The sequence below is a fragment of the Macrobrachium nipponense genome, chromosome 36 (genome assembly GCF_015104395.2).
Source record: "Macrobrachium nipponense isolate FS-2020 chromosome 36, ASM1510439v2, whole genome shotgun sequence".
In the NCBI taxonomy this organism is placed as follows: domain Eukaryota; kingdom Metazoa; phylum Arthropoda; class Malacostraca; order Decapoda; family Palaemonidae; genus Macrobrachium; species Macrobrachium nipponense.
This window is the reverse complement of record NC_087220.1, coordinates 66,354,627-66,375,483: the sequence shown is the minus strand read 5'-3', so window position 1 is coordinate 66,375,483 and position 20,857 is coordinate 66,354,627. Positions and strand designations below refer to the sequence as shown.

The 20,857-nt window shown below is 36.5% G+C and overlaps 1 pseudogene; it reads right to left on the bottom strand.

Moving 5' to 3' along the window:
* Window positions 1-19,739: 19,739 nt before the first annotated feature.
* Window positions 19,740-20,588, bottom strand: LOC135203485 (uncharacterized protein DDB_G0271670-like; annotated as a pseudogene).
* Window positions 20,589-20,857: the final 269 nt, after the last annotated feature.

Here is a 20,857-nt window from a genome sequence, read left to right as displayed (position 1 = left end):
ATATATATATATATATATATATATATATATATAATATACACACGCACAAGTGATCAGCTATAAAGTCTAAATCTTCATATCTATCGCAGACACAATACGAATTTCAACATATAACTCTAATTTACGTGTTACGCTTTAATATACACCAACAAAATAAAAATAAAAATTCTCAAACATACCAATCCACAGTGATAACGTATATTGAAAATGACCGTTACTTATATCATTCATCTCCGACGTCGTGCCCTGAGGATGCGTACACGACCTATTCATTCAGTTCGTTTGATTTGACATTATTCGTGCCGTGCGCTGATCGAAAACCTACTATATTCGAGCAGAGGCCGCGAATGGGACACAATGGGTTTTGCCAAATTCGACGAGCAATACGATTTGCGAGACTTTGAAGGTTACGCTTAATATTAACACGAGAGTCAGAAAGTGAGAGATGTGGATTTAGTTCATTAAGTTAATTTATCATCGAAGGAAAATCACGTGAATTTACTACTTCCTAATGAAAGTTCTACCTGGAGGAATAATGGCAGGAATGTATATACTGCATACGCTGCTGTATTGGAAATGTCAAAATGTATTATTTTCGCTTACTCGGGGAGTAAGCCTACTAACGACTTTGTTGTTTTCGTTGTTGTAAGGGGGGGGGGGGTGTTAGGAAAGCCCTGTGGAAAAGCCTGAAAAGGTCTGAAAAAGATGTTTTGCGTTGAGTTAAAGATACAGGAATTATAGGGAAGGATATTTATGAATTATTTATTAGAATGCAAATGTAAACAAAAAATAATGTACTTGTTATGTAGCACAGAACAATTATTTCCAATAAAATATAACGTATTTGTTTTAATTTTCTTAGGTGAAATAATGCGCTATTTTTAGATTTCAGTATGCGGCCGAGTAAGATGGAGATCGGATCACGCCTTGTTTCAAATTTCAATCTCAAACATGAATTGTAGGATAACGTGAATCAACTCCAATCATGTAGGAAAAGCAAATACAAAAACTAAGAATCTATAGTCGTGTAATAAAAGAAAATACACGTCTTCAGTCGTGTACGAAAAGCATATACAAAACTTTATGAAATCTGCAGCCCTGTACGAAAAGACATAAAAACTTGAAAAGACAAAGCCTGTGAACGTCCTTCAGTCACCCACAGTCATCGAAATTCTCTGTGCTTACAGAATTGTTCAGGGCGTTACTTTACATGCACAAATGCTAATCAGAGCTTCCATGAGTATAGAGCATGCAATTGATTATTGTGCATTCCATTGCACAATAATCAATTGCGAATGAAGAAGTGGTGCCGAGTCGCGAATAAACAAGTGAAAAATGCGACAAAGTTTCTTCAGCAAATTCGAGTTCTCTGTCCGGTGGTGGCCTATGTTGTCGGTACCTATAACGCTGCCAGAAGTACGATTGTGGCTAGCTTTAACCTTAAATTTAATCAAAACTACTGAGGCTAGCGAACAGCAATTTGGTATGTCTGATGATCGGATGGTGGATGATGAACATGCCAATTTGCAGGCCTGTAGCCTCAGTAGTATTCAAGATCTGAGGGCGGACATAAAAAGTGCGGACGGACAGACAAATAGCCATCGCAATAGTTTTCTTTTTCCGAAAACTAACATAGAAAGAAGAAGCACAGGTGAGTGAAGAATTAACGAAAGAAAGCCGATACCAAAAGCAGCAGCTACCATCAAAAGATGATAAGACCAGAGAGATTCTCGAGTGCCAGAAAGCCTTTGCTTGCTGTGCCTGCAGCAGACAAGCCTTGTATCTCTGTATTACAAGGGAGTGGCAGCTTCCAACTGCTAGATGTGAGAGCGAGTAATTATATCCCTGTCAGTGGCGCGGATATGGGAAGGTCTAAAGTCTGCGGTTTTAGACGAATAAAGGTGATAAATTCAGGTTAAAACGATTAGATCTGAGTAGTCCAAAAGGATAGGTCTGTATCAGTGATCGACCCTGCAGTGTATTTAAGTCGTCATATTGATTTACCAAGAAAAACATACGCAGAATATACGAACATACAAATATACTTCGCCACACCTTCCAATTCCGTGTTAGCGAGAGGCCGTGCATCAGAGAGGTCTTTGAAGTCGGCGCTATCCAAATTAATATTGCCCAAGAAAGAATCATTTCTCGCTCCTCCATGAATAATGTTCTCTTTAATAAAGTATCAAAGGTGGTCCGGGTGGCTGGAATGAAACGCCCAAATAGCAATATATCTCTGGCGCGAGTCTGTGTTTGGAGGAAACTGGAATATGAAAAGCCTCGTCGCCGGGAATTGGCGTTTTGTTTCCGGGGAATTTCTTCACAATTCAGTATTCATTTCTCTCCAGTATTCGTCTGTCTTCTTGAATATTTTTTTTTTATTCACTAGAAATTGAATAGAAAATTGTACCAATTAAATTAGTTACCGAAACTAGACACCTTGATTGAGTTGAATATAGAATGTAAGCCAAAGGCCAAACACTGGGACCTATGAGGTCATTCAACGCTGAGATGGAAATTGACAGTAAAAGGTTTGAAAGGTGTCACAGGAGGAAGAGTTAGAAGAAGATGGAAAGTAAGATGAATGAAGAAAGAGAATATGAAAGGAGGTACAGTAAAAGGAATGAAAGTGGTTGCAGCTAGGGGCCCGAAGGCACGCTGCAAAGAACTTGAAGTAATGCCTACAGTGCACCGCATGAGGGCCACTGACGGCCCTACCTCCCCCCTCCCCCACGGGATAGACACCTTGATGAACTGTATACTGGAATCAATTTGCAATATTCACACCATATCAGTTGTTTAAACTGGCTGTTAACATGTAACTGCTCAAAAAATGTCATTTAAATACATAAGACAAACTCGCAAATTAAAATGACTCCACGTTAAGTATATTTCCAAAAATTTATGAATGCTATGAAAAAACATTCATAAATTTCTGGAAAAATGCTTAACATGGGTTTCAAGGGAAGGACATTTTGAAATGATAAACCCTCACATTCTAGTGATATTTTTACAGCAAAGAGGATGTGAAAAAAAATCAGCATATCCAGGTAATGTATTTACCAGAATATCTATTCTTTATAGCTATAAGCATATATATATATATATATATATATATATAATATATATATATATATATATATATATATGTATATATCAGAATACCCGTTCTTTATATTTACAAGAAAATATATTTTTCATATCATAATAATATCTATTTTTTATATTTATCAGAATACCTATTCTTTATATTTACAGGAACATCTATTTTTCATATCATAAGAATATCTGTTCTTTATATTTATCAGAATGCCTATTCTTTATATTTACAAGAATATATATTTTTCATATCATAAGAATATATATTCTTTATAATTATCAGAATATCTATTTTTGATATTTATAAGAATATCTATTTGTATCTATGAAGATGGCTATTCTTTATATTTATATGAATATCTAATCTTCATATTTGTAAGAATATCTGTTCACATTCGTAAGAAAATATAATCTATACAATCTTTATATTTATAAGAATATCTATTCTCGACATTCATAATACATATTCTTCATATTCATCAGAGTATACATTATTCATATTCATTAAAATACAGTAAGGAACGAAAGGGGTTGCATCTATTTCATTCCTTTCACTGAACCTCCGTTCATATTCTCTTCCTCCCATCTGACTTTCAACCTTCTCCTAACAATTGTTTCATAGTTCAAGTGCTTTGAGGTTTTCCTCCTGTTACACCTTTCAAACCTTCTGTTGTCAATTTCAGTTTTAGAGCTGAATGACCTCAATGGTCCCAGCGCTTGGCCTTTGGCCTAAATCCTATATTCTAATATTCTATTTACGAAAGAGGAAGCAGACCTCTTTTCTACGCTTAGTTAATTCAACTAACTCGAGATCCACTTTATGTTATGAAAGTCGTTGACAGATCTTCCATTATGTTAAGCCTAGAGAATAAAGCATTTTCCTTCTTGGACTTTGTATCTATAACGTGGCTTAATTAAACACTCTAATTCCTTAAAAATGTGCTATCACATTCTCCAATGTAGAAAGGAGAGTCTTTGTTACTTTTTAAACTAAAAAGTCGAGTCTCTCACGATTTTTCTAACCGAAGACCTACCCTCGACTTAAACTGCATTCTATCCTTTATCCTAATCACATCCCCCCCATTTTTAACCATTTTAACAGTGAGCTCCTTTCATCTCATGAACATTTTCAAACTTCAATAAAAAAGGGTTATCTTGTTAAGTATTCCTCTCATATGACTGAAAGATCTAATATAATTCTATTCGTCACTCTTTGAAAAAATTCCTGAAGGCAGAATAGGTAAGAACACCAGTTTTCGTATCCCTCACATTATCCTGCAACCATTTCTGGCAAATTGTATCCCCTGCATTTAACATCGAAGACCCAACTCCTAATCATTTATCCCTCCATTACGTCAGTCAATCTTTTCCTCTCTCTCTCTCTCCTCTCTCTCTCTCTCTCTCTCTCTCTCTCTCTCTCTTTGTCCGCCTTTCGCAACTTCCCCCTTCCGCTGTCTTCACCTTTTCTGCTCATCCTGTTCTTATCTTCACGCTTTTTAACCAATTCCCCTTTATCGCCTTCCCCTCTCTCTCTCTTCTTCCCCTTCCCATTGTTATCACGGACGGGACGAGGAAACCGAAGAAGCCAGACGGATGCATAATTGGGGTTCGCGTTTCTCAAATGGCAGGTCAGTTACTGTCCTGAGAATCTGTTCGTTTGGATTGTGAATTGAATCTCAGGGGTCCGGGTTCGATTCCCAGATCTCCCAACGTGGAATCAGAGAAATTCACTTCTCGATGCGGTTCGGATCCCACAATAAGCTGTAGGTCCCGTTGGTTCCTAGCCACGTAAAAATACCTAATCATTCGGGCCAGCTGTAGGAGAGCTGTCAATCAGCTCAGTGGTCTGGTTAAACTAACTTGGGTCAAAGGTCAAGCACTGGGACCTACAAGGTCACTCAGCGCTGACAGCGAAAGGTTAGAAAGGTGTAAAGGGAGGAAAACCTCACAGTTGTTAGAATCAACGGTTATGAGAGGGTGAAAAGTAATACGGAAGAGAATGTGAAAAGAGGTACAGTAAAAGGAACGAAAGGACGAAATGCTGTGCACATTTTCTTTGTATAACCTCCCGTTTTATGCTCCAATCGCCCACTTTCCGTGAAAATCATATATTTCATTTTTAAACCACCCGATCTCTTTCAAAATAACCCATTTTCTTTTAAAATATCCCATTTTCTTTTCATAAAGTTTCAATTTTCTTTCAAAGAACTCAAATTTCCTTTCAGAACAACCCACTGTCTCTTAAAAACAACCCATTTTCTCTTTAAATAACCAATTTCCTCTTGAACCCACTCATTATTTTTATCAAATAACACACATATTCCATTCAAATCCTCCCCGTTTCTTTCGACACAACACATTTTCTCGTAAAAACCTCCCAAGTTCTTTTCAAAACAACCCATTTTCTTTTAAAACATCCCATTTTCTTTCAAAACGACACATTTCCTTTTCAAAACATCCCATTTTCTTTCAAAACAACCCATTTTCTTTCAAACCGCCCCCCCCCCACCAATTTCTTTTCAAAACAACCCATTTTCTTTTCAAAACACCCCAATTTCATTTCAAAACAACCTATTTTCTTTTCAAGAACTCCTATTCTCTTTCAAAATAACCCACTTTCTTTTACAAAAGTCGCCAATGTCACCTATTTTCTATCAAAACATCACATTTTCTGCTAAAACCACACATTTCCTTTTAAAGCAACTTTTTTATACATAATAACTCATTCTCGTGTAAAAACCACCCACTTTCTTTCAAAAATCCTATTTTCTGTTAAATCACCGATTTTCTTTTCAAAAAACTAATTATCTTTTAAAAACACCAATATTCTTTCAAAATACCCCCAATTTCTTTCAAAATGCCCCATTTTCTTTTCAAATAAGTCATTGTCTTTTAAAAACCACTCATTTTCTTTCAAAATACTCCATTTTCTGTTAAAACGCCCCATTTTCTTTTAAAAATACTAATTGTCTTTTAAAAAACTACTCATTTTCTTTCAAATACCCCCAATTTCTTACAAAACGCCCCATTTTCTGTTCAAACTACTCATTTTCTTTCAAATACCCCCAATTCCTTTTAAAACTCGCCCATTTTCTCTTCGCAGAAGAAGCTCTCCCTCCCTCCCTCCCTCCGTGTTTAATCGAGCACCGGCTTCAAAGAAGTCCCACCGGATGAATATTCGATCACGAAATCCCACCAGAATAACCTGAATTTTTAACGACAGACTTGTTTTCATTCCAAATATGTGAACAGGGGGAAGGAAACGGTTCGTTTCGTTCTGGAGATCACAAAACTTTTCTTTTGAGAGAGAGAAACTGAACAAAAAATAAAAAAAACAAATGTAACATTAAGAAAAGGTTCAGTTCGTAACATATACTGTTACGTTGAAAGAAATCGTTTAATATTTTTGTTTATATAGACGTAGGGACCAAAGGCAAGGCCAACCTGATGCTCTGATGTTGACCAGTCCGGCAGAGGACAGGAAGAAGAGGGAGGGTGGGGGGGGGGGGGGGGGGGGGTGGGGGGGGGGGGGGGGGGGGGCGGGGCAAGTGCAAGACTTAGTCCCTAAGGAACATATTGACCTCAGGCAGGAGGATGGAGTCTAATCTGTTTCAATAATTCAAGTTTAGTTGTACAATTACTTCCATAAAGAACTCTCCACTATACGATTTAAATCATAACATTATCCAATTATCATTGGTAATAATAATAATAATAGTAATAATAATAATAATAATAATCAAGAACAAAATATCCGTCACTAATGTCGCAATACCATGGGACACCAGAGTAGATGTGAATGAAAGAGAAAAAACCGATAAGTATCAAGACCTGAAAATAAATATAAGAAGGATATGGGGTATGCCAGTGGAAATTGTACCCACAATCATAGGGACACTAGGCAAGATCCCAAGATCCCTGAAAAGGAACCTGGAAAAACTAGATGTCGAAGTATCTCAAAGACTCATGCAGAGGAATGTACTGCTAGAAACAGCACAAATAGTGAGAAAAGTGATGGACTGCTAAGGAGGCTGGATGCAACCCGGAACCCTACACTGTAAGTACCACCCAGTCGAATTGGATGACTGTGATAGAAAAAATAATAATAACATAAGCCTATACTGGATCTCATGAATACAATTTCTGTGTATCCCACAAGTAAAAGTTTGTCTTCTTTTTCATCAAAGTCGAGGTAATAAATATCAATATATTAATAAGTGAATGAACTCATATTGTCCGCTATAAGTGATGCAAAGAATAAAATAAAATAAAAAATAACAAATCAGAAGTTGCTTTGATTAATTACTCATATTTTCTAGAACTTCAACCATTAAGTTCCCTTTCATAATTATTTTTTCAGTTCCGTGTAATAAAACTACTTAAGCATCATCATAAAAATGAAAAGCAAAGCATCTCAGAAAAGTACACATCCCTAAATGCTATGTATATAAATAAATATGTTCACTGAAAAAAAAAAGAAATCAAAATCTCTACCAGAAAAGGCGAACCTGATTCATGGACAGCCAAATAAACTCTTTCATCAGTTAAGCTACAAGGGAGATAAACCCATCAAGGATTAATCTGGATAAGCCTTAAGCCCCGGATATACACAAACTGTTCCCAGGGAGAAGAGGGGAAAATGAAATAATCGAATAAAAGACGAAGCGAGGAACACGGGAGTAAATGGAGAACTTGAGCGTGTTGGGGTAACAATACAGTGCTTAGATTCGTGACACAATGAAAGTAAGTTTCTACTTTCCCCCATCTTTGCTAATCACGCTCTTTACAAGGTTCTTTATTTCCTTCTTTTATCTTTAATTTTTTTATCTTTCTCTCATCTCTATGTACTGAAGTTTTGAATCTATTTTCCCTCCCACTTCACAAGTCATATTGGAACGTGCCTCTTATGAATTTAGACACACAAAGGTCAGAGAGAGAGAGAGGAGAGAGAGAGAGACGAGAGAGAGAGAGAGAGAGAGAGAGAGAGTCACCATAAAAAAAAAAACGCCACAGTGAGTCACCATGAAACACATTTATAAAACTACGGCAGTGAGTCACCATAAAATAATTTGAAAAAAACTACGGCAGCAAGTCACCATAAAATAATTTAAAAAAACTACCATAGTGAGTCACCATAAAAACTTATAAAAAAAAATATCACAGCGTGGCACCTTAAGAATAACAACACTACCTTAGTGTGTCACCATAAAATACATTTAAAAAAGCACTGCAGCGAGTCACCATAAAACAAAAAACTACCTCTGAATCACCATAAAAATATAAAAAAACCATTGCAGCCAGTCACCATAAAAAGACATAAAAAAATAACTAATGCAGCAAGTTACCACAAGAAAAAAAAACAGGTAACCATAAAAACAAAAACAAAAAACCGCCACAGCGAGTGACAATAAAAACATAAAAAAAAACCACCGGAGCCACGACATAAAAAAAAGCGAGTAAACAAAAATCACTACAACGAGTAGAAAAAAAAAGCAGCGAGCTACTCTATACTATATATATTATATATAATATTATTATATATATATATATATATATATATATATATATATATATATATAATATATGATAATATATATATCATATCCATATATATTATAATATAATATATATATATATATATATAATACTACCCACAGCGATTCCCTTAGGAAAAAAAAAAACTGCAGCAAGTCACCATCAAAAAAAATAACTCCCACAGCGAGCCGCCACGAAAGAATAAGTTGCCACAGCATAATGAACTTAGTTGTTGTGAAGTAGCCGCTGCGCATTTATGAATAGAAACACATATTTGAATATTCAAGCTTTCGTAAAAATGGGAAACGGGATAACTCCTTGATAGCGGTGACTTCCGAATATCCTGAATATTCTCTTTCTTCATAATATTTATTATTCTGAATATTCTCTGTCTTCTTAATATTCATTATTCTGATTATTCTCTCCGTCTCCGTAATATTCATTATTCTGATTATTCTCTCCGTCTTCGTAATATTTATTATTCTGAATATTCTGTCCTCATAATATTTATTGTCTTATGAATATTTTCCGTCTTTACAATGTTACATTGGTATTTTACAGATGTTATTATTGTGCATAACTACACTTGCGAGAATATACAAGAAATGATAGAGAATTAGTCTACCATACACGGAGATTTAATCAATAATAAGTAAATAAATTAACTCATTAAATAATGCAAGAATGATCCTGACGATAATTGGCGACGGACTACACCCATTTCGTGAACTGATAAAACGTAAGCACATCTAGCTTACAATATCATATCTATGAACAAAACAAACAGCGGATCGGTCTAGCACTGCCTCCCCCCCTTCCTGCAGAATCCTAGGTCCCTTAAGAAATACCTCATTGTGGTACAAGACAAGCTTGATTTAATAAAAAAAATTGCTAACAAGGCCAAAGGATTCAACAACAAATCACAAACAATTCTAAAACATACGACTATGGTTGTGTCGATATTCACAATACCAGATGGAAAGAGTTTTCCAAAGAATGCAAAATGTTTTGTGACGAGTCTACAACTCTCTTGGTTACTGTTCCTGATTTCTTTCGCACTTTCAATGCTAATCTTCTTTATCCCAATTTCTCTTCTAGTTTTCATTCATTCAAGTGATTTCCGGAACTGACAAATATTATAGTACCATGAGTAAGAAATCGACAGTTTTCCAACATACCTCTTGGCAAACATGCAAAAAAAAGCTTCTGTTTTATAATTACTAATATTATATGTATATAATACTATATGTATGTATGTGTATATATATATATATATATATATATATATATATATATTATATATATATATATATATATATTGGTGGATTCTTAGAAGAAAAAAAAGACAATACTCAGTTTGTGAAATTATCATGCCAGGTTAGAAATTTTAAAGAAACCATAAAAATTTCTTTCTGACCTTCACTGCCTCTAATTCTACGTAATTATGAAACAACAACAACAACAACATGACTAATAATATAACAATAAATACAAAACTCAACACAGATTTATTATTAGACAGTAACGAACGACTTTAAGTTTGAGAAACCTCAAATACCCCAATGATTCCTGATTACCAAAGGATTTCCAGTTAAGAGTCCTTCCGCGATTTCCATAAGCAAACTTTGGGGACGCTGGATATTTGCCAAGTGTCCGGAATTATGGAAAAATCTTATGGAATTGTGTAAAAAAAAAAACACTTAAGGAATTATCGCGAAAAAAGCTTTATGGAATTAAGGAACTACCTTACGGAATTATGAACAAAAATCTTCCAGAATTATGGAAAACCTTCAGGAATTGTGAAAAAAACCTTTAGGATAGTGGGTAAAAACTTCCAGAATTATGGAAAAACCTCCCAGAATTATGGAAATACTTTTTATGGAGTCATCATTTAAATTGATGAAACGAATGACCTCTTTGGAAATATATATATATATATATATATATATATATATATATATATATATATATATATGATATTAGATATATATATATTATATATATATATATATATATATAGCAATTGATGAATCAATTAACATTAGTATATAATGTTAAACACCACCAAACACCAAATATTCATTATATCCACCCAGGTCCATTTCATTTTTTCTATGACATATTACAATATTATTGATGCAAAACGCCTCTCTCTCTCTCTCTCTCTCTCCTCTCTCTCTCTCTCTCTCAAAAAACAAAAACTCAATTTATAAAGCACTGCAATCTATATTAAGAGTAAAACTCAACCCCACTCCCTCCTCTCTCTCTCTCTCTCTCTCTCTCTCTCTCTCTCTCTCACACACACACACAAAAACCACGATTCATTGTACTGTAAAATGTAATGATTCCTCTAAATGAAGCAAAACATAACCAAACTGGGTCCACAAATTGACGGGAAACCGAGTCATTAGTTCGAATAAAGACTGAAAGGGAACAATGAGCAAATTGGACAATTGCAGCCATAATTTTTGTGGGCTGAAAGAGATATATCGCCAACCTACATTACTGTAACTTATGGTGGGTGATGACCAGTTACTGCTAGTCAGTCACGATTATTTTCAGCGATATCGGCTGTGCATATTTATCGTCTGGTCAAAAAAAAAAATGTTGTGGATTAAAAATCATGATACATAAAAGTATTCAGTTTGTGTGTTGTGTGGAGAGAGAGAGAGAGAGAGAGAGAGAGAGTGTGTGTGTGTGTGTGTGTGTGCGTGTGTGCAATAAAAATCATGATACATAAAAAGTATTTACTTTGCGTGCAAGAGAGAGAGGGTGAGTGGAACAAAAATAATGATACATAAAAAGTATTCAGTTTGTATGTGTGTGAGTGCGTGAATGCGTGCCTGAGAGAGAGAGAGAGAGAGAGAGAGAGAGAGAGAGAGAGAGAGAGAGAGAGAGAATATTCATCTGAAGACTTATATTTTCCCTCCTCAATTCTACAATAATTTGCATATAATATACATCCTGAACAAGACATTGTTTATGAATATGCATATATTGCAATACTTCATCCTGTCTTGCATCGTCCACAATTTGAAAATAATAAACATTATTATGAGCTTCTCTCTCTCTCTCTCTCTCTCTCTCTCTCTCTCTCTCTCCACTCATGTCTTAAAATACAAAAACAATTCATAGAGCACTGCTATCTACATTAAGAGTTAAACCCTCCACCCGCCCCTCTCTCTCTCCTTCTCTCTCTACTCATGTTTTAAAAAAATCCAACCACAATTTATAAAGCACTGGTATCTATATTAAGAGTTAAACACCGCCCCCCCCACCCCCCACCGCCTCTACTCTCTCTCTCTCTCTCTCTCTCTCTCTCTCTCTCTCGTATATGAAGGAAGTATGTGGATGTTTGTATATCCTCCATTCACTAACCTTTCCGTTTTGGGTTTGGGTTTCAAAGGTCTAGGATTAAAATAACCTAGCCCCTTTCCCGCCTTCATCCATTATTTATTATTCAAGAGAGCGAACTACATTCCAGGTTTTTTTTTTTTTTTATTTTTTTTTTTTTTTTTACTTCTTCCCCGCACACGACGCCATGAATGAGTACTGTTGCTGCATATGTATGTGTGCATATGTATACCGCTGCAAGGCCTTTCGACTCTCGTCCTTTACTAAGCCTTGAAGCAGTACTCCATTCTTTCACTTTCTTCCGTGGATTTTGCCTTTGTATATTCATCATGTTATAAATTTTCTTGATTAAATTATACATGCGTACACACACACGTATATATGTGTATATATATGTTTTATGTGTACATATAATATAATATATATAGATATTATATATATTATTATATTATATTAATATTAATATATATATCATATATATATAGCATACACACAGCTATATACGTGTGTGTGTGTGTTGTGTTTGTGTGTACTGCTCTCGATTCTGGAAGAACAATGTATAACAATTCCATTAAATCCTACTGTAGCATTGGTTACTGAAAATGGATATTATACCTGGTGGTCAGTCAAGTCAGTTGGGCAACATACAGGAGCAAAGAATGGCAACAGGTTAGCCACCTCATAACAATATTCTCACTGAGAACCTGGAGGCGTGCATTTAATTAGGGCTGCTAGCATAAATTTACCTAGCGCTAATGGGTTGTGAACCCTTGGTGTATGGAAAACTAATAATAATAAATTTCTGAGGCTGCTTACATAGAATAACATAGCACTAACGGGTTGTGAACCCATAGGGGATGGAAAAAAATAATAACAACATATTTCTGACACACATCAGGATCGAACCCAGGTCTTTTCACTGAAAGGCAAAGCAGCTGCCACCTAAGCCACACAAGCCATAATATTAGTCGGAATCTAAGCACAACTGTACCTACGGCTTTATCTGGGCATACCAGCGCGTTGTCTCCAACTTCTCGAACTAACGGTGACCCTAAGTTGTATTTGGGTTCCAACTTTTTTTTGGGACCTTTGTGGCTTAGTTGGCAGCGGCCCTGACTTCCAGATAAAAGACCTGGGTTCGATCCCGATGTGTCAAATTTAGTACTGTTCCACATGTGACTGTATTGATTAGTTCAACAGTAAGAACAATATACGTATACACCTCAAAAACCTAAAACTTAATGCAGAAATTACAATGAACAAACCTCATGTCTAAAAAAAACACCAGTAACAGACTACAAAGGTGAACACTTCACAGGGGAATCAGAAGAAATATGAAAACATTATAATCACCTTTGGAAGAATTCCAAAAACCTTCCGAGGGGGAAGTTATTTTTCCTAAAAATTCAGAGACTCAGCACAAATTTCCTTTGTCTCATCAGAGATGATATAACTATTATATGCCTCGCCTGATTCATCAGAACCTGACAAACAGGTCTGTGGAAATTGTGATTTATCGAACGATATTTGGAACCAGTTGAAAATCGTTTATTGAAACCAATCCTGAGTCCTAGTATGCCTAAATTTTAAACACTAACAAGCATCTAGGTACAGCCTATAGATAGGCCTACATTAGGCCTACATGCAGTTTACTATATTGCGCTACTAACTCCAAATATAGATGGATAGGGTTATATGGAGTTGACTATATTAAGCTAACTCCAAATATAGATGGATAGGCCTACATGGAGTTTACTATATTACGCTAATTCCAAATATAGATGGATAGGCCTACATGGAGTTTACTATATTAAGCTAATTCCAAATATAGATGGATAGGCCTACATGAAGTTTACTATATTAAGCTGACTCCAAATATAGATGGATAGGCCTACAAGCAGTTTACTGCAGAACATTACCATCAGTAACGTAGCTGCATTTCGGCTTGATAAAATATGAGTTGAAGAAAAACATTTCTGCTTAGATAAAATTCAATATTTGAGTACTTCCATTTTGACTAAAGCCAATAAATAGGAAAAAAATGTCTAAATAGTACGACAAAAGAATGGAAGTCAGGTAATTGCGATATTTACTGTGACAAGCTACTGGGCGATTTGAAGCGAAAATGTCAGCTATGACACAGAAAAGTGATGCCATAAATACACTAACATGGTTCACTAAAATCCCTCAGACTAGAGATCGGACGGTACCGTCTCCGGGGATACATTTATGGACCACTAAAAGCAGTAATAAGGAGAGGCTAGTCCCATATCACAGGCAACTGAAAGTATTCACTTAGGAGTGAGATGTCCTGATGGAATTCAACCCCCGTCGGAGGAAAGAAGCCTTGAAGGCTCCTTACAGCAGCTGGAAGCCCTGGGGGGAATGTCGAGCTATAACATCAGCTCTACAGATTTCGTAGGGGAGCTGCCAGGTGTCGGTGGGGCGGGGCGTCCCCCCCCCCCCCCCCCCACAGCCGGTGACAGCTGGTAGGGATTTGGTGTTGTGGTGTCTATACTACTGAGAAATCTACAGAGAACCTGACAGATTGTAGGCCTAGCTGAGTCAGTGTACAACTAAATAACTGGTCACTTTACGACAAAATGTGCATAAATGGCATTAAATACAACAGAAAAAATAACTACGTCTAAGGAAAAAAAATGAACAAGGACTGTTATTCCGTAGGTGTTAAATAGCTTACGTAGGATATTATTTTCAAAACTAGGAACTAACTTCTTTTCCCAAGCCTGTCGTCAATCGTCAAACCTACAAGACCAGCTACGATAACATTTCACAAAACTGCCATAAATATATTTAATGCAAAACAAAGTAAAACATCCCTGCAACCCGTGTATAAAATTGCCATAAATATATTTAATACAAAACAAAGTACAACATCCCTGCAACCCGTGTATAAAACTGCCATGAATATATTTAATATAAAACATTAAAGTACGGCATACCCGTGAAACCAAGTATATGATTCGCTTAAGCACACGGGATCAATGAACTATAAGTGGAATAGAAATCCCGAAATCCCTGAGTGAGAATGACAAAGAGTTTGAGCTACGATTCCCGAAAACATTCTCCCACTCCCTCCCTCCCTCCCTCCCTCCCTATTGATTCCTACGAGTCTGTTGGCAACCGGTGGCACCTGGCGAGGAATGTAAATAAAGAAGAAGGGATAAAAAAAATGATAGCCCATTGGGAGTCAATAACAAATGACGAGGTATCGTCTATATTTCCCGATAGAGAAAAAAAAGTGCGAGGAAGTTGGATAAATACAGCATCACTTGTATGGAGAGAGAGAGAGAGAGAGAGAGAGAGAGAGAGAGAGAGAGAGAGAGAGGTGGGTTCGGTTACCAGTACTGGTTGGTACCTTCATTCGTGTCTGTTACGTCTGTAACGAAATAATTTGCAATGTAAATCGAAAAATATAAATTTTTAAACTCCCAGCTCCTTGAAAAATCTGACCTGTGCAACATAACGGCAATACTGCAAAGTATTTTGAGTAATTATTAACAAAGTCCCATGCAAAATGGAGAAAAAACATTATAATAGTTTGAGTACCACCAACTAAATGGATAATAGGGACTTCAAGAATCACCATTTTGGGAAGAATAATATTTACATCAGTAAAATATCAGTGCGCTTTAATGCAATGGTAAGTAAAATCGCCCCCCCTCCCCCCACCACCACCCCTGACTGAACTCGAGGTAAAAACGAACCAGAAGGGTGTTAACACAACTTTCTCTCTCTCTCTCTCTATCTCTCTCTCTCTCTCCTCTCCCTTCCAACAAAATGGTAAAAATAAAATCTCTGAGCAACTTGTCTTAACTTTAAAGAAAAAATAAAGGTTCCACTATTCTTTTTAAAAAATGCAAAAGAAATACCTCCGGCCCTTCCTCCACTGGGAAACAAGCTCTCTCTCTCTCTCTCTCTCTCTCTCTCTCTCTCTCTCTCTCTCTCTCTCTCTCTCTCTCCGTTAATGGTCAAAATAAAATCCTTTTGGCAACTTCCCTTAATATATATAAAAAAAATTAAGATGTGCCCATTCTTTTTTTTTAAAATGCAAAAGAAATGTCTCCACCCATCCTCCTATATAAAATATATATATATATATATATATATATATATATATATATATATATATATATATATATATATATATATATATATATATATGAAAGAAACATTCTCTCCGTTGAAAACTCATGGAAAACAAAAGAAAAAAAAAAAAAAAATATATATATATATATATATATAATATATATTATATATATGTATAGAAAAATAACACCCCGGCCCCCCCCCCCCTCCCCTATTCTTCCCCAAAATCCAAGGTTGGGAATATTCCAGGCACACCTGTAATTGAATTCCTGGGCTCTCAGATTCCGTGAAAGTCCGTCCGCCGGCGGTCAAACCACGGTCAGGACGCGGGGCCCGAAAGTGCTGAATCTCCCAAAAAGTGTCGAAGGGAGCAGCTAGGAAGGGGGGGGGAGGGGGAGGGGGAGAGGAGGGCAGGGGAGGGAGGGAAGTGAGAAGAGAGAGAGAGAGAGCGAGAGGAGGGCAGGAGGGAGAAGTTAGAAGAGAGAGAAGAGACGGGGAGGGAGGGAAGTGAGAAGAGAGAGAGAGAGAGAGAGAGGTAGGGGTTTGGAGAAACGGTAGCGGAATGGAATTTCATAATATAATAGTGGGGGAAGGAATAGAGAGAGAGAGAGAGAGAGACTACTACAGCGAGAGAAGAGAGACATCTCTGTTACAACGAGAGAAGAGAAAAAGAATCGAGAGAGAGAGAGATATCTGTTACAACGAGAGAAGAAAAAAAGAATCAAAAGAGAGAGAGAGAGATATCTGTTACAACGAGAGAAGAGAAAAAGAATCAAGAGAGAGAGAGAGAGAGAGATCTGTTATAACGAGAGAAGAGAAAAAGAATAAAAAAATGAATAAAAAAATAAGAGAGAGAGAGAGAGAGAGAGAGATCTGTTACAGCGAGAGAAGAGAGATTCAAAAGAGAGAGAAAGAGAGAGATCCACTCCTCAGAATAAGAGACATTCCATGGCAAAGATGCAATGTTACCTTTCCAAATTCAAAAGCCAATTTACAAGTAAATCCACATAACCAGCATTCCCCTACGACACCGTCTTCGGAAATATACCGTCAGCTCTCTTCCCCCCCCCCCCCCATCACCCCCCCCCCCCAAAAAAAAAACAAGAACAAAAGAACAAAACAGCAACAACAACAACAGACAATAGAAGGTGAGGACCTCGTCGTCTCCTTTCTTCGTAGGAATTAACATACCGCGCTGAGGTTCGTCCCTGCATCCTGAGGGCGCCCTTGTTTCTGTGCCCTTGGGAGGAAGGCCTTTGTGCACTTTGTCTGCTATAGTTCCTTCCGCTATAGTTCCGCGCCTCTTTGATCCACTGGGGGCTGTATGGCAGAGTCTGCTACCTAACTTTTTTTCTCTCTCTCTCTGCTCAAGAATCATTTCTTTTCAGCCTATATCGTCATGCATGAATTATTAGTGCTATTTTTTTATTATGGTCGTTTTTTTTATCATTATAATTTTCATAGTCTTTCTGTAAGTTCCTCTGCCTTTATTAACTCTAAAATAAATTAAAGTATTCATTTTTTTAACTTAAGGACATGTATATGTTCAAATACTTTCCTTATCATAGCTTTTATTATTATAATAATTGGCATGGTCTTTCTGTAAGTTCCTCTGCCTTTATCAATAGAAAAATTAATCGCTGACTAATATTGTAGACAGTTTATATTGACCTAATGATTAAATAAGGGTAAAAATGAAATAACATTTACATGACGCCTCAGGCAGCTCAATTTCCCTCCGTGCAAGAACGTCGCAAATCCCTCCCAGCTTCGTAATAATACCGTTTTCCCCCCAAAACGTAAGACATAAACGCCACGACCTCCAGACGCTTTAATAACCATAATATCCTTTCATCTCTCCTCCCTGAGGTGTGTATCCTTTGCATCCTAGCCTGACCTTTGGTGGCCCCGTTTGACCTTTGGTGGCCTTGTGTAAGCCCTCGTTGAGTAGCCTTAGAGGTTACAACACATCGCCAGCAGAGATTCCCGGCCCCCAAGTTCTCTGAACACTGTTTCATAATCTCTCCCTTACGAGAGTTGTGTCTGCTGAGTTTCGTGTTGTAGGTTGTATTTAGCTTCTTATATTGTTGTCTGTGTGTATGGTTGTATGTTATGCATGCAGGTTTGCTGAAGGTTGTGTGTTGTAGGTTGTATTTAGAATATATATTCATGTCATTGTGCATGGTTGTATGTTATGCATGAAGGGTTGCTGAGGGTTGTGTTTTGTAGGTTGTATTTAGCTTTTTATATTGCTATTTGTGTGTATGGTTGTATGTTATGCATGAAAGGTTGATTGCACGCATACGAGGGGAATATTGAAGAGTTTAGTCTCAGACATTTTCTAGAGTACGCAGGCAGACAAATGGTTAATCTTAGAACTATAGCATAGAGCACAATCCTTTTCCAGCACTAAATTTACAAAGGTTTGTGCTTCTTTAAGGATGATTCTAGAATTTAAAGAATGAAAAATTGGGTGGTTAAGTCTCTTGAAAGTACTTCAATAGCAATTTTTAAGTAGTATGTGCACTACAACTTAAAATCTTCTTTTAAAATTTATATGAGCATCGAATTAAGAAATACAAAGCAGGAAACCCTGTAATGAATAAATTATCAAAAGTGTAAAACATTTAAAAAAAATTATTTGTAACTTTTAAAAATACTCAAAAAACTTTCCTTAATTAAAAAAAATATGGAAATTCAAAAACTGTTGAAAAACTCGTCTTGAACATTGCTTAAATATTTATATTTAAGCATTATAAAGGATTATTTAAATATCTAAATAAATATTCTTTGAAAATTTATAACCACTCAAAAAAATCTCGTGAAAAAAATTTAAAAAATTTCCTTTAAAATTTTATAACCACTAAAAAAATTGCATGAAAAAACATAAAAATTCCAACTATCCTACAGAGGAAAAACAGAGACAAACATTTTCCTTAAAAAACACAAAATTCAAACTATCGAAAAAAATTTATAATCACTCAAAAAAATCTGAAAAAAAATTCCCTTAGAAAATTTATACCCACTAAAAAAAATGCAAGAAAAAAAATTCCAACTATCCTTGAGCTGAAAAATTGAAGGAGACAGACATTTTCATTAAAAAACACAAAACATTCAAACTATAAAAAAAATTATAACCACTCAAAGAATCAGAAAAATCTTACAAATTTACCTTAGAAAATTTACAACCACTAAAAAATTAAATAAAAAAACAAAAATTCCAACTATCCTAGCGATGAAAAAAACGACAAACATTTTCATGAAAACAACACAAAACATCCAAGGTATCCTTGAGATGAAAAATAAAATGAGACAAACATTTTCATTAAAAAAACACAAAACATTCAAACTATCCATGAGATGAAAAATTTTTTAAATGAGACATTTTCATTAAAAAAGCACAAAACATTCAAACTATAAAAAAATAAAAAAAAAAGAGCCAAATAAGAAGAAGAAGAAGAAGAAGACGAGAGAATCCGAAAACGAACAACAACAAACAGAGGAGCGGAGACAATAATGTCATCTGTTTGCCTTCCCGTGAGGAGAGCCTCAGCTGAGGTCCTGAGAGCCATCCAATAACTGGAAGGGAAAAGTTGGCAGCCTAATCCTCTAAATCAAGACACCGACCAGTTCTGGAAAGACTACACAGGAGGGGGAGAAGGAGGGACTGAAAAAAGAATAGGAGGAGTAGAGGAGGTGAAAAAAGAGTAGGAGGTAGAGGAGGAGGTGAAAAAAGAGTAGGAGGTGGAGGGGTTGAAAAAAGAATAGAAGGAGGAGGAGGAGGAGGAGGAGGTGAAAAAAGAATAGGATGGAGAGGAGGAGGAGGAGGAGGAGGTGAAAAAAGAATAGGAGGTAGAGGAGGAGGTGAAAAAAGAATAGGAGGTGGAGGAGGAGGTGAAAAAAGAATAGGAGGAGGAGGAGGAGTTGAAAAAAGAATAGGAGGAGGAGGAGGAGGCAAAAAAAGAATAGAAGGAGGAGGAGGAGGTGAAAAAAGAATAGGAGCAGGAGGAGGAGTTGAAAAAAGAATAGGAGGAGGAGGAGGAGGAGGAGGCAAAAAAAGAATAGGAGGAGGAGGAGGAGGTGAAAAAAGAATAGGAGGAGGAGGAGAAAAAAGAATAGGAGGAGGAAGATGAGGAGCTGAAAAACGAATAGGAGGAGGAAGAGGCGAATAAAGAATAGGAGGAGGAAGAGGCGAATAAAGAATAGGAGGAGGAAGAGGAGGAGGTGAAAAAAGAATAAGAGGAGGACGAGGATGAGGAGGAGGTGAATAAAGATTAGGAGGAGGAGGAGGAGGAAGCGGTGAAAGTGGAGGAGGTAGAGGTGACGGAGGGAGAAGTAGAGAAAGAGGAGGAGGAGGTAAAGGAGGAGGAATTAGATGTGGTGGAGGAGGAAGTAGAGGTGGAGTAGTAGTAGTAGTAGTAGGAGGAGGAATAATTAGAGGTGGTGGAGGAGGAAATCTCTCCCTTTGTCTCGGCAAAGTAAGCCTTCATTTCGATTTTTTGAATGTCTTTATGTCACTTACTTTTGGAACGTTGAGGAAATGTGGTTCAAGTGGAGAGAGAGAGAGAGAGAGAGAGAGAGATGTTGGACACCATATTCAAAAAACACCCAAATATCAAGTAACAGTCTTATGTAAATCCTATATTACTAGTTTTGCTTTAAAGTAAATTTGGCATCGTTGAAGGTACTCAGTTAATTCAATTTTACTTAATGAATAATCTCTCTCTCTCTCTCTCTCTCTCTCTCTCTCTCTCTCTCT